Raw genomic sequence first — 12,647 nt, forward strand, 5'->3', positions numbered from 1 at the left:
CCAATAATTTCCTTGTGATTCAATAATACTGTTTTGCTATTTCCTGTTAATGTAATCACAACTAAAATAATTATTCTATGTTATAAGTCCCAAGCTCTCTGACTGCATTTACAAGATAAAGTTTACTCCAGTGCCATTTATCTGGCTGGTGTCTGTTTACATCTCTATATTTTTCCATACCTTTTATTACATGCATGTGTTATTTAAAGTCTGAAGGAATGAATTAAAGAGGTATTTTGAGGAAACTGATTACTACTATAGCTAGTAATTTGGCTCTTAGTCCTTGAGTAAAGTGATTAAACTGTTGAATAAAATCTGTTCATTAGGATCATTTCTATGCTTGTATTTTTTGGGAATATGGTATTCCCAAATAGTGGGAAAACGGTATTATGCATAGTCACATTTACACCTGAAACCTGTAGGACAGTCTACAAACTTATCCATCCTCCTCTACTTTTGGGGTATTACTCCCCTATATCACTTATCTTTTACTGTACAGCTCAGCTATGATATCCATCAAGAAGTCTTTTCTGCTTCATTCCCTTCTTTTTTGCTCTCAAAAACATAAAACAAGCAAACAACCAGTATCTCTCATCACAGTACCTATATTGTATTAAACCCACCTATTCATGTGTTTCCTCTCTTCACCTATGTTTTGAAGGCAAGAAAGGTATTAACTTCATCTCAGGATTCCCAGCATCCCCCTCCGTACCTGCTACACAATGGGTGCAGCTGAGTTTTGCAAACACACTTAGGGCAATAGCACAGTCATGCTGTGATTTTACCTTGCCAGTGATATTAACAAATTTGCCTGACATCAATTATATTCAGCCCAAAAGAATGGCACAAGTGCCAATCATATTAAACATATTAATCTTCTCTATCTCCTTAAAACAACTTTGAGAGTAATGCAGACAACTATGATTTTCCATGAAAATGCCCCCAGATAATTACAACAAAGTTATGAAAAAAAGAGAACATTGCCTTTTTTGGCACATCTGAAGATTTTCCTGAAGGCCACTCTTCAATAGATAATGCTTATTTTCCTGACATTTATCTAGTTTTGCATATAATATGGATTAATGGCAAATACATACCTAATCCATCTCATCCCTTTCTCTACCAACATGTTGTATTGAGTTAGTCAGTCAAACTCTGGGTCCTTAAGTCTTCACCTCAAAATTGGAGGTAATGCCTACTTTCTATTTCAAACATCAACCCAGAGAATTCATTTGATTCTTTCTATGAAAGGTATTTAACTTATCAAAGTCACTTCTAGAATACAATCTAATTATGAAGACAGTAACTCCAGAAACACATTTTTCAATAAAGAAGTTTTAATCAAATTAATTTGTAAAGAAGTAATAGGCTTACGAATGGATGTGTGTTGTATCATAATATTTTGGAGTTACACACGCATGTGGCTTGTGTTGTTCTCACAGGTATACTGAATTCACAAGGCATGTCTCCCCTTTGGAGTACATCACAGTGTGACATGTTTCAGGTATGTATCAAAGGATATCTCAAATGAGGATCTGTACACAAATTGTATATGAAAGACAACTTCTCTAATTTGGATGCTAAAGGGATTTTGGAACAAAATTGGCATGATCTTTCTCATGGGAACAACACCCTTAGTTTTTGTCTCTCATTTGTACTTCAGAGCAGTGATTTCCCATGTTTCCCTGTCTTGCAATTCTGTTCAAGTCCTGGAACACATATCAAGATTTTTGAAAATAGTGAGTTTGAAAATGGCGCAGTCACGAAAATAAAATACCCCTTTGACTGAAATGTAGTTACGATGATCCTAATTAAACACATGGGTTGCAGACATTTTTACTGTTTAAACCTGTATTTGTGGGCAGAGGGCAGCAGAGTTTTTCAGAGGTGACTGGAACCAAGCCTTTAATTCCATGATTACAAGTAAAATGCACCATGAAACTTGTGCTTTCCTACTATCACCACAAAAAGCCATCTTCATAGGTACAGATAACAACGTATTAGCTCTCCCTGATTTTGCTTTCTTTGCTTTCGTTGTAGGCATAGTGTTTGACAAACTTTTCAGCATCTAAGAATGATTTCTTACACGATAACATCAACAACCTTCACTGATTCTTAAAGAAAATAGTTAAAACATCAACAAAATCAAGCCTTTTCTTCCTTTTAACTTCTTCAAATCCTGATAATCTAGTTTCTTAAAAAGGTAAGAAATATGACCTTTCAGCATTCCTAGATTATGAGCTGATTTATGTCTAAATCTGCAGAACTAGCATAATTTTTAATTAATTGCCCCAGTAAACATAAACTATAAGCATATTTTGAGCAAAAATAATTTTTTATTCATAAAGTCCTGGTTCATGTTTTTACTATTAATAGTAATCATTATATATAAGATTATATCAATGTATTCAACGTAGAAGTGATGATTTATCTCCAGCTTTGCTGACACTTTAAATCATTTCAAGAGGTTTATATTTCCTTTGTTCTCTATGTAGATTACAATAGTACTCTGGGCCTCCAAGATGGAAATAGAGATAAAACCACTCTCATAAATTAAGAGTTCAGCAGGAGAACTAGGCTAATTTTATCAGTCTTATCTGCACCTGCTCATTAGTCCATTTCAAATACTGACAGAATTTTTAAAAGATATAAATATCTTTTTATACTTATATATAATAAGTTCTATTGCCCTGCTGGGTGTGTGTGTGTGTGTGTGTGTGTGTGTGTGTGTGTGTGTGTGTGTATAAAATGGTACATTTATATAATCCTACATTTCTGTATGTTACTATTTCATCTATTATGATTATTGAATATTTTATTAATTTTATTTTCACCTCTTGATTATATCTACACAAAGATACAAGAAGACTAGAACAAATCACATTTTCTAAGGTAAAGATAATATTTTTATTGTGGTTTACATTGGTAAAGCAAGTGCTATAAGCCATAGTTAAGGATATGTTATATATAAAAATTTATCACATTTAAAGCCAAAATTGTATGCCTACTTAGTTATGCAAAATTATTTTTTAAAAAAACAGGATATATACATATTTTTAAGTATATTCATAATGGAGGTCATTTAAGTTGCATGGGTATCTATTAGACATAATTTAAATTTTAACTCCACATAAAGTATACTTTTAAAATATAAATACCTTTAATTCTGTTTCTATTGCTTCTAACAAGCTGAATGCACTAGAATATTGTCAAACAAAAGCTCCCCATTCAAATTAAAATTTGCCTACACAAATAGAAAGCATACGATAATTAAGACAAAAAATTCTTAACAGGAAATAATTTTACCTAGCAATGTTTCACAAATGTAACTTAATCCATTAAAAAGTAGAATGGAGTTTCTTTATCCAGTTATGACCTTGGATACTTATCTAGAATTATATTAATTCGAAACTTTACTGTGATCATGTCTGAGGTTAAAATCTTGTCCAGTTTCATGGATTTTAAAATATTTATGTCGCTCACATACTTTGTATGTGATTGAATTCAGTTTTTAGCTTGAACGCTAATCTCTAGAAAAGGAAGTCTGTGTGACTCAGTATCCTGTTTCAAAAGTTTAAACTATAAGCCAGTAAGTTATAATTTTTTTCAGAGTAATGGTAATTAATAATAGTAACAATTATTATTATAAGCAAAACAAAAAAGCAGCATTATTATAAAATGATGACATATTCAATGCTTAACAAAGACTGAAGTTAAAAAAACTGTGCTACTAAATCTGTATTCTTGTATCTTTTTCTTTTTATGTCATTGGTCTATGGCTAAATAAATGCAATTAAAGGTGATCACTTACTTTCCCACATACTAGTAACAGACACCTTATTCAAGAACAAATATAAAATATACGGCTGGGCGCGGTGGCTCAAGCCTGTAATCCCAGCACTTTGGGAGGCCGAGACGGGCGGATCACAAGATCAGGAGATCAAGACCATCCTGGCTAACACGGTGAAACCCCGTATCTACTAAAAAATACAAAAACTAGCCGGGCGAGGTGGCGGGCGCCTGTAGTCCCAGCTACTCGGGAGGCTGAGGCAGGAGAATGGCAGGAACCCGGGAGGCGGAGCTTACAGTGAGCCGAGATGGCGCCACTGCACTCCAGCCTGGACGACAGAGTGAGACTCCATCTCAAAAAAAAAAAAAAAAAAAAAAAGAAAAAGAACAAATATACACATACTTCAGTCATAAGTAGACAAGGCAAATTAAACTTGCAGTTCAAAAAACTTTACTTTATATAGCACAGTAGTTCAAAAAATGTTTTTTCTCTGTCAGCCATCACTACCACCGTAAGTCATTTAAAGATAATAATTTCATCTCAATTTCTCTCACGTTTTCACAGAGATTAAGCCTGGAACACAGGGAAGTCCATAACTTTTTGAACCAAAGTTCGTATCTTGATAAGAAAGCACAAAGAAAAAAAAAATCTGCCAGGAGTAACACATACTCATTCTCTCTCTCTCTCCTGAACACACGTATACAACACAAAACCCCTAGCCTGAAGTAGCAAAAGTTGGCAAGTTGCACTCTAGACTCCACTGCTACCTAAGGATAGGGTCTTTTCAATGGCAAACAGTTCCTTCTTTGTCTCTGGCGTATTCTCTCCTCTGTGTTTCGGGACACCACTTCCCAGAGTTGTGCCAAAGTTGCCAAAAGGCATCCTAAGTGTTCTAGCTCCCTCGCCATTCTCGCTTGTGGAGCCGGCTACCAGTTTCCATGCTTTCTCTGGCCACCAGTCTACATACTGTTCATTATCTTCCTGACAGACTGAGGGACTCCAAAAAGGGCAACAGGGATCAACTGCAAAGGGTCAAAGTCACAAAGAGGAGGAGATTAAAGTAAATTTGCTATTGAAATTCTTTCAAACCTATGCGAGGGAAATGCATGTTGGAAAACATTCTTTGATAATGTCAGGGTTTTAGATTTAATAGTCTTACAAACCCCCAAAATATACGTCTACCCAGTACAAAGTTATGTAAATTGTTGCTTTTGTCGTTTTCAATCAATCAATACGTAGAGACAATTTAGATAAATCAAGTCCCAAAAGCACTTATCCCAGCTCCCATCAAATTTGCCTAGAATATTTGCCTCAAATAAATCAAGTAACTCACAAATTTTATTTTGTGCTGTGTAGACAAGGGCTTGTTAGTCAAAAAAGGTACATTATGAAATTTTAAAAGATCATCCCACCACTTCAGTGAAATTTTGAATTTAGAGCTGACAGTGTACTGTAATCCTTGACATAGATTTTATTTGGCAACTCAGACCTTTCTGATTTGAAAGAATTTTCAGTCAGTGGGGGATTGTGTACATATTTTAATATTAACGTAGAAGTAATAACTACTTATTACCATTCGGTATTTATAAAGTTCTTTTTGGATTCTTACATCATTACTCTTTTACCTCTAAAAATTAATTACTTTTATTTTATTTATTTTTTATTTATTTATTTATTTATTTTTTTTTGAGACAGAGTCTCATTGTTGCCGACACTGGAGTGCAGTGGGGTGATCTTGGTTCAGTGCAGCCTCCAACTCTCCAATTCAAGGGATCCTGCCACGTTAGCCTCCCAAGTATCTGGAACCACAGTGCATACCACCACACCCAGCTAATTGCTGTCTTTTTGTAGAGACAGGGTTTCGCCATATTGGCCAGGATGGTGTCAAACTCCTGGGCTCAAGAGATCACCCGCCTTGGCTTCCTAAAGTGCTTGGATTACAGGCATGAGCTGCCACGCCCAGCCTAAAACTACTTTCTTAAAACTTTTTTTTTTTTTTTTTGAGACGGAGTCTCGCTTTGTCGCCCAGGCTGGAGTGCAGTAGCGCGATCTCGGCTCACTACAAGCTCCACCTCCCGGGTTCCCGCCATTCTCCTTCCTCAGCCTCCCGAGTAGCTGGGACTACAGGCGCCCGCTACCACGCCCAGCTAAATTTTTTTTTTTGTATTTTTAGTAGAGACGGGGTTTCACCGTGTTAGCCAGGATGGTCTCCATCTCCTGACCTCGTGATCCACCCACCTCGGCCTCCCAAAGTGCTGAAACAAACTTCCTAGATTTTGTGAGGTTTCAATAATTCCTTATATGGTTTTTGAAGAGTGTTACTTTCTGAAAATGGTTTTAACAATATAAATGTTCTCAAAGCATTAGAATATGGAAATAGTATAGTTCACCTCAAAAAAGACTTTTTGTTAGAAGTCTGCATGCGTTATATACTTTTTTAACCAAGTGAGGCTCCCGAAAACTATGAAGTAAAGTTTCAGAATTACTGAGCTCCCCAGAGACATTAAATCTAAGAATTTAAAAAGCTGTGTGAGCTGCTGCTTGGATGATAATATCTGTGTGTGGAAACTCTTCTTTTAAATATGCATAGCAGGTAACTTGTTCCTAAAACACATTATAAAAATCTTTGAATATTCTATGAAAATGAAAGAAATATCCTTGCCGTCCTGCAAAAATAATGTCTGCATGTTGGTTCTACCTTTGGGTTCTACTGACTTTGGGTCACTTAGTAGGCTTTGTAATAAATTTTTTCACCCCCTCAAAACCATAAAATGCATTTTCCTATTCACTTTTTTAAAGTTGATATAATTAATTAGGGAATACTAAAATTTTATTTTGGTTTCTTTGAAGAAAAGTATTACCTTAGAAAATAAAAATGTAGCCCTAATCTCAATATATGCTGAAATTAATTTTAGAGATTAAAATTTACATTTTAACACATGTATTCCAATGGCTTGATTCATTTAGTCTCTACTATGATATATTCAGAATGAGTTTGTGCTCTAAAGTAGATGTGATAAGATAAGGGAGACTCTACAATATGGTAGACTCTTTCTACATATGTAATATCTTATTCTATACTTTTAGGAAACATAACACTAGGGATATGTTTAGATAATAATGACTTAAAAGAGGCACTGTCAATGTGTGAAGACTTAAATAGAAGGATATTTTTCTATAGATTTAAACAAAAATCCCACTGTGAATTCATTTTAAAACATAAACCATAGGAAGCATTCTTCCTTTGGTTCTGATCCTTCCATATCAGAAATTTCTTTTCTTGTTTGCTATGTTTATTTTGTTCTACATACAATACAATGTAAACCCAAAAATTGTAAGTTAACAAGTTTGCATGTCTATCCTAGAGTTGTAATCATAGTATAATACAAGAAAAACCAGCAATATAAGTAGCATGATCCATAAACATTTTTTCATGTTTATAATATTTTATTTCATGTGTGCATCAATATAGAAATTTAGAATATTTGGTTTCTGAAGGAAAAAGTTGTCTAAATAATTCTAAAACACTCCATAGCATAGTATACACAATACTATTTCATTTGTATTTAACTAAATACACAATTTAAGTGAAAATTTAAAACCTCACATTAATTTGATATTCTTAAAGAACATTTATATAATAAATATTAATCATAGAATTATGATACCAAAAAAAGTAAATCCTTTTATGACCTTATTTATTAGTCAGAAAGCATTTACTGAGTATTTCCTCTTCCTGAATTTTAATGCCAAATAATGATATTACAACCATTAAATATGCACATGAAATACATTTAATAAAGTAGAAGAGAATGGGTTAGTCTCTTAAATTTCTTTGAAGATGTCAAAGTCGGTGAAATACCAAAGATTTTATGTGGTGTTTGCTTTATATTGAAATGCTGTAATTTTTAGTAGCATAAATCTTACTGTAGACTATATTTTCTGGTTAAATCTATAATGCAAAAATTATCCAAAATATTTTAAAAGATCATATATGCCACAGAAAAAGTATGGCTTCCCTTTGTAATGATGTGGATAATTGAGGCAATTACTTAGATCACTGAAATATACAATTACCTATATATTTTAAATAGAACGACTTGAAGCCTTTATTTTACTTCTGTCATACGTTCATACAAATTAAAAAGTATGAGTATCTAAAACTATGTGCACAAGCAGGCTGGAACCAAGAATGTCACAGTTGAACTCCAGAGACTAAATTTTAAAAGCAAAGACAAAATTCTTGATTTAGGGAGCAGAAAATCAAACTTCAGGCCATAAAGTAATATTAAGGGTACATTAGGAGATACATAAAGTATCTCCAGTATACTGGAGAAGTGTGTGTCAGTCATTCAGTCAAAAAAATTACAAATAAGTAAAAGCAACACTGAAATATATCTGAGTATTTATCAAAGCTGAATTTTTATTGGCAGTGACAGTATGCTACATCTCTTTGTTTCTGCCAGATAAATAACTATAAAATTTTCTTTTCAGGCATGAGTTGACTATAACATGAATAAATAGCTAAACATATTTTTGTTTGGTTTTAATTATCTCAGGTAGTATCTATTGTAATCAGCAACAAGTGCCAAAGGTTAAGAATTTGTGCTTTCAAGAAAAGATTCTGGACTTCTGAATATCAGAAGAAATATCTAGTTTTCAGATAAAGGGAACCAGAGTAAAACACAGAGAGGTCTTGGAAACATCTGTGTCTGTTAGGAAGCATGAACTAAACCTTACATAAGAAAGCACAATAGATTCAGGTTGGTGTAATCTGAAATATTTCAATTCCTCTGGCATGAGGTAATCACGAATTCCAGTATTGTCTAGATTACAACTATCTGCTAGGTTTACAGTTGGGATTCTCCTCATCAGAACTAAAGAAAGGCTACTAGAATTTTAAATTCACCCATTCAGAATCTAAGTCCATTATATCTACCTCTATACCCCCAAACTGACAAGTTAGCAACGCCTTATTCTCCTATTCCCATCAATAATACTATATATATTTCCTTGTCAACTACATTTAGACTTTGAGAATTGTGTTTTACATCAGACTTCAATTAAAATAATGTTGCTGTTATAAACCCATAGATGTTATCCCTTTAACACTGTCCCTACTACCCAAGCTTCATGTGATGTTGAAAAATGAAAACTCATAAATGTGAAATCTGAAGGCTCCACATTTTGAAGCCGTCATATAGGTAAACTTGGGCAAGAAACTGAACTTCATTTCATTTATCAACAAAAGCAGAACGACCATAAGTTATGTATGCCTATCAGGATTTTTGCAAGGATCATATGGAAAAGTATGTAAAAAAAGTACTTTGTAGACGGAAAAGCTCTATGCATATTCAAAGTGTACTTTAGATGGTATTCATAACAATGGTTTTGTTATTCTTTTTCTTACCTTTGCTACCAACCTAATATAGGTTTTCATTACTCTCCTAATGACCTCCATAACCTTCCAACTAGTCCTTGCACTTCTGTATCTGTCTGATTCCAATTCATTCTACAGATATTTTCCCACACCTTTGGCCATGCCAAAATGTGCCTGATTCGGAGTCAAAAAGTTTCTCAAAGATTCCAAAATTTCAATGGGATTCAATACATAAACCCCAGTGTGTCATTACAGGCCTTCTACCATATGATCTTGACCTACTTTTCTATGTCTGCATTTCTCCTGAATTCCCTCTAATACATTATAACCTACTCAGAACCACATTGCCAAAGCAGAACTTTTCATCCACAATATCTGCCCTTTTTTGAGTCCTTCATTCCTTTCAGATAAATCACATATCATACTTTATCATGAACATATCTGGGATACTTCAACACAGATGTGAACTTATCCTTTCCTGAAATCCAGCATCACATTATACCTCTCTCAGGAAACATCCATGCTCTACCTGGTATTTTGTTCCTGGAATTTTATCGCACACTTTACAGGAACATACCCTTCTTCAGTCCATGGGCTGGATAGCAATCATCTTTAAATTCCCCTGCAGTAACTAGTATAGTGACCCATACTTAATAGATGTTCAGAAAACATTTGTTAAAACATAACAGTTTCACCAAGTGAGGTTACTAAGTTTGTTAGAGACAGGGTCTCCCTCTGTCTCCCAGGCTGGAGTGCAATGGTGTGATCACAGTTCATTGCAGCCTGGATCTAATGGGCTCAAGCGATCCTCCCACCTCAGGCTATCAAGTAGCTAGGACCACAGGGGTGCACCACCATGCTGGGCTAATTAAAAAAAATTATTTGTAGAGACAAGGTCTCACCATGCTACCCAGGCTGGTCTCAAACTCCTGGGCTCAAGCCCAGGAGTTTGAATTTATTTCAATAAAAGCTCTCCAGGTGATTCTTATGCATGCCTCCAGTAAAAACCACTGCTTTAAGTGGCCCAATATGTATTAAGTGGCCCATATGCCAATATGTATTTCTGGCAACCAGTAGGACAATTTCAATATATTTTGTTCTTGATTACAGAAAGAGGTCAAGGTATTCTATGTCATAGGATGGAGATGACAACGTCATCACAGAGATATTCAAAATATTCTTTAATACAAAAAAAAAAAAAAAAACCTTTTGTACACAGATCAAAAATATTTTAGGATGTAGGTGGTAAGATTACCTAAAGTCACAAACATGCTAATCAATGAAGTATTTTATGCAGTAACTTGGTGGTCAAGAGGATTACCATGAATGGGGGAAAGAAGTCAGGCTTTCACGTTTTTTCTTTGGAAACCTTAGTATATTTCTCATGCATGTTACAATATAAATAAACCATTTTTCCATACTAATTTTTTCTTAAGCTACAAATTGTAAGATAGTTAGACAACATAAGATGATAACAAAATTGACAATAACAAACAATGCTGAGGTGCTTCAGAGTTGAACGACTAAATATCATTTTGACACAAGTGTCAGTTTCTCAACATGATATTGAGAACTCTGCTTTCTTTCATTAGAAGACTGTTTTTTGCTAAAAGCATCTTTATAAGAAATCATTCATAAATGTCTCGAATGTAACAGGAACAGAAATACTTTCGGTTTAAGGACAAAAACTAACACACCTTGGAGATGCTAACAGGAACTTGAATCAACATCATCAGCTGTAAAGCAGGTATTACCTTAATTTTTACAGAGAATAAAGTGCAATTAAAAGTTTCCTCTTTGTTACTGCTCAACTTTAAAACAGGAACTAGAATCAAAAAAGTGATTGAATTTGCATATGACTTAGATGGTTTTGGTCTCCTGAACTAATAAGATTGAAATGTAATATATCTTAATCGAATGAATGAGAAAAAAATGTAAGATGTGGTTTTTATGAAGAGAAATAAGAAACGTGGGACAAATGAGTGATCTGCAGGCCACCTCAGATCAGGCACACCAAAATCCAAGCCTCTATTATTGGCATATAGAATTACTCTCATCTGATCTTCCCACACTTTTCAGAAGCAACCAGATTTTCTGAATTTATTTTTAAAGAAAAGCAGATCCTGATTCAGTAATAAAACACTATATGCTCTACGAACAGTTTAATCAAACTACTACCACCAATATTCGTAGCTATTGCCAAAGATTTTCTACACAGAATCTTTTGTAGTGTCACTGCTTATTCTCCATTTTGTGTCTCTCTCACACCGAGGTGAAGTCTCTGCTTGCTTACGTACTCATCTGTGTCTCAATACTACAAGTAAAGGAGTATGAACTGGATTACGAATTTAAGTTATTTAGCCACCTACAGGAATGGAGAATTGGTATGACAAGTTGGCTTATTTATAATGTGGACATTTCTAGACAGTTGGTTAAAACCTTCTTTTCTATTTTTAAAGCTCCTGGGAAAAAATGTTGAGGATACAGAACTGCATTAAAAAAGGGGTAAAAAGTGTATTTCATCCCACCATCCAGGGATAATCTTTCTGATGGTCAATATATCTTTTCCATGTATATATTTTAAGAAAATATTCCAGATACACTGTATAAAGCTGCACTGTTCAATCTAGTAGACATTAGCCACCTGCACTCACTGAGTCCTTGAAATATGGCTAGTATGAATTGAGTGTTCCTGTAAGTATGTAAAACATACACTGTATTTCAAAGATAGTACATAAAAAAGAAAAATATCTCAATAATTTAGATATTAATCATGCTGAATACTTCTGATATCAATTTAAGATATATTATTAAAATTAATTTTAACTGGTTCTATTTACATTTTTAATACGGCTACTAGAATAGATGTAATTTACATTTCTATTAGACAGTACTAGTATAAAGTACTCTAATTTTCACTTTTCATTTTATTTAAAAAAAGCATACTCCCAAATAAGTAAGCATTCCTAGAAAGCAATACTGTTGTAATTATTTATTTATTTGATTATTTATTTATTTTTTGAGACAGTCTCACTCTGTCGCCCAGGCTGGAATGCAATGGTGCGATCTCCGCTCACTTAAACCTCCACTTCCTGGGCTTAAGTGATTCTCCTGCCTCAGCCTCCCGAGTAGCTGGGATTACAGGCATGAGCCACCATGGCCAGCTAATTTTTGTATTTTTAGTAGAAATGGGGTTTTGCCATATTGGTCAGGCTGGTCTCCAATTTCTGACCTCAAGTGATCTGCCTGCTGTGGCCTCCCAAAGAGCTGGGATTACAGGCATGAGCGACTGCACCCAGACGCAATACTATTAATAGATACATAATACTCTTTTTGATAGAAGTACCACAATTTAATTTGGACATCAGTGTTTGGTCTATCATAAATAACTGAGTTGAACATTTTTACCACAAGCCTTTTTCAGGTTTCTGATATTACCTTAGAATACATTCTTGGAAATAAAATTACTAGATAAAA

At 34.3% G+C, this 12,647-nt stretch overlaps 1 protein-coding gene across 3 annotated transcripts in view; it reads right to left on the reverse strand.

Moving 5' to 3' along the window:
- Positions 1–12,647, reverse strand: part of CPNE8 (copine 8) — a 261,364-nt gene that overhangs the window by 81,517 nt on the left and 167,200 nt on the right. The gene's annotated exons all lie outside the window — the stretch shown is intronic.

Source organism: Rhinopithecus roxellana, chromosome 10, assembly GCF_007565055.1.
Source record: "Rhinopithecus roxellana isolate Shanxi Qingling chromosome 10, ASM756505v1, whole genome shotgun sequence".
Taxonomy (NCBI): Eukaryota; Metazoa; Chordata; class Mammalia; order Primates; family Cercopithecidae; genus Rhinopithecus; species Rhinopithecus roxellana.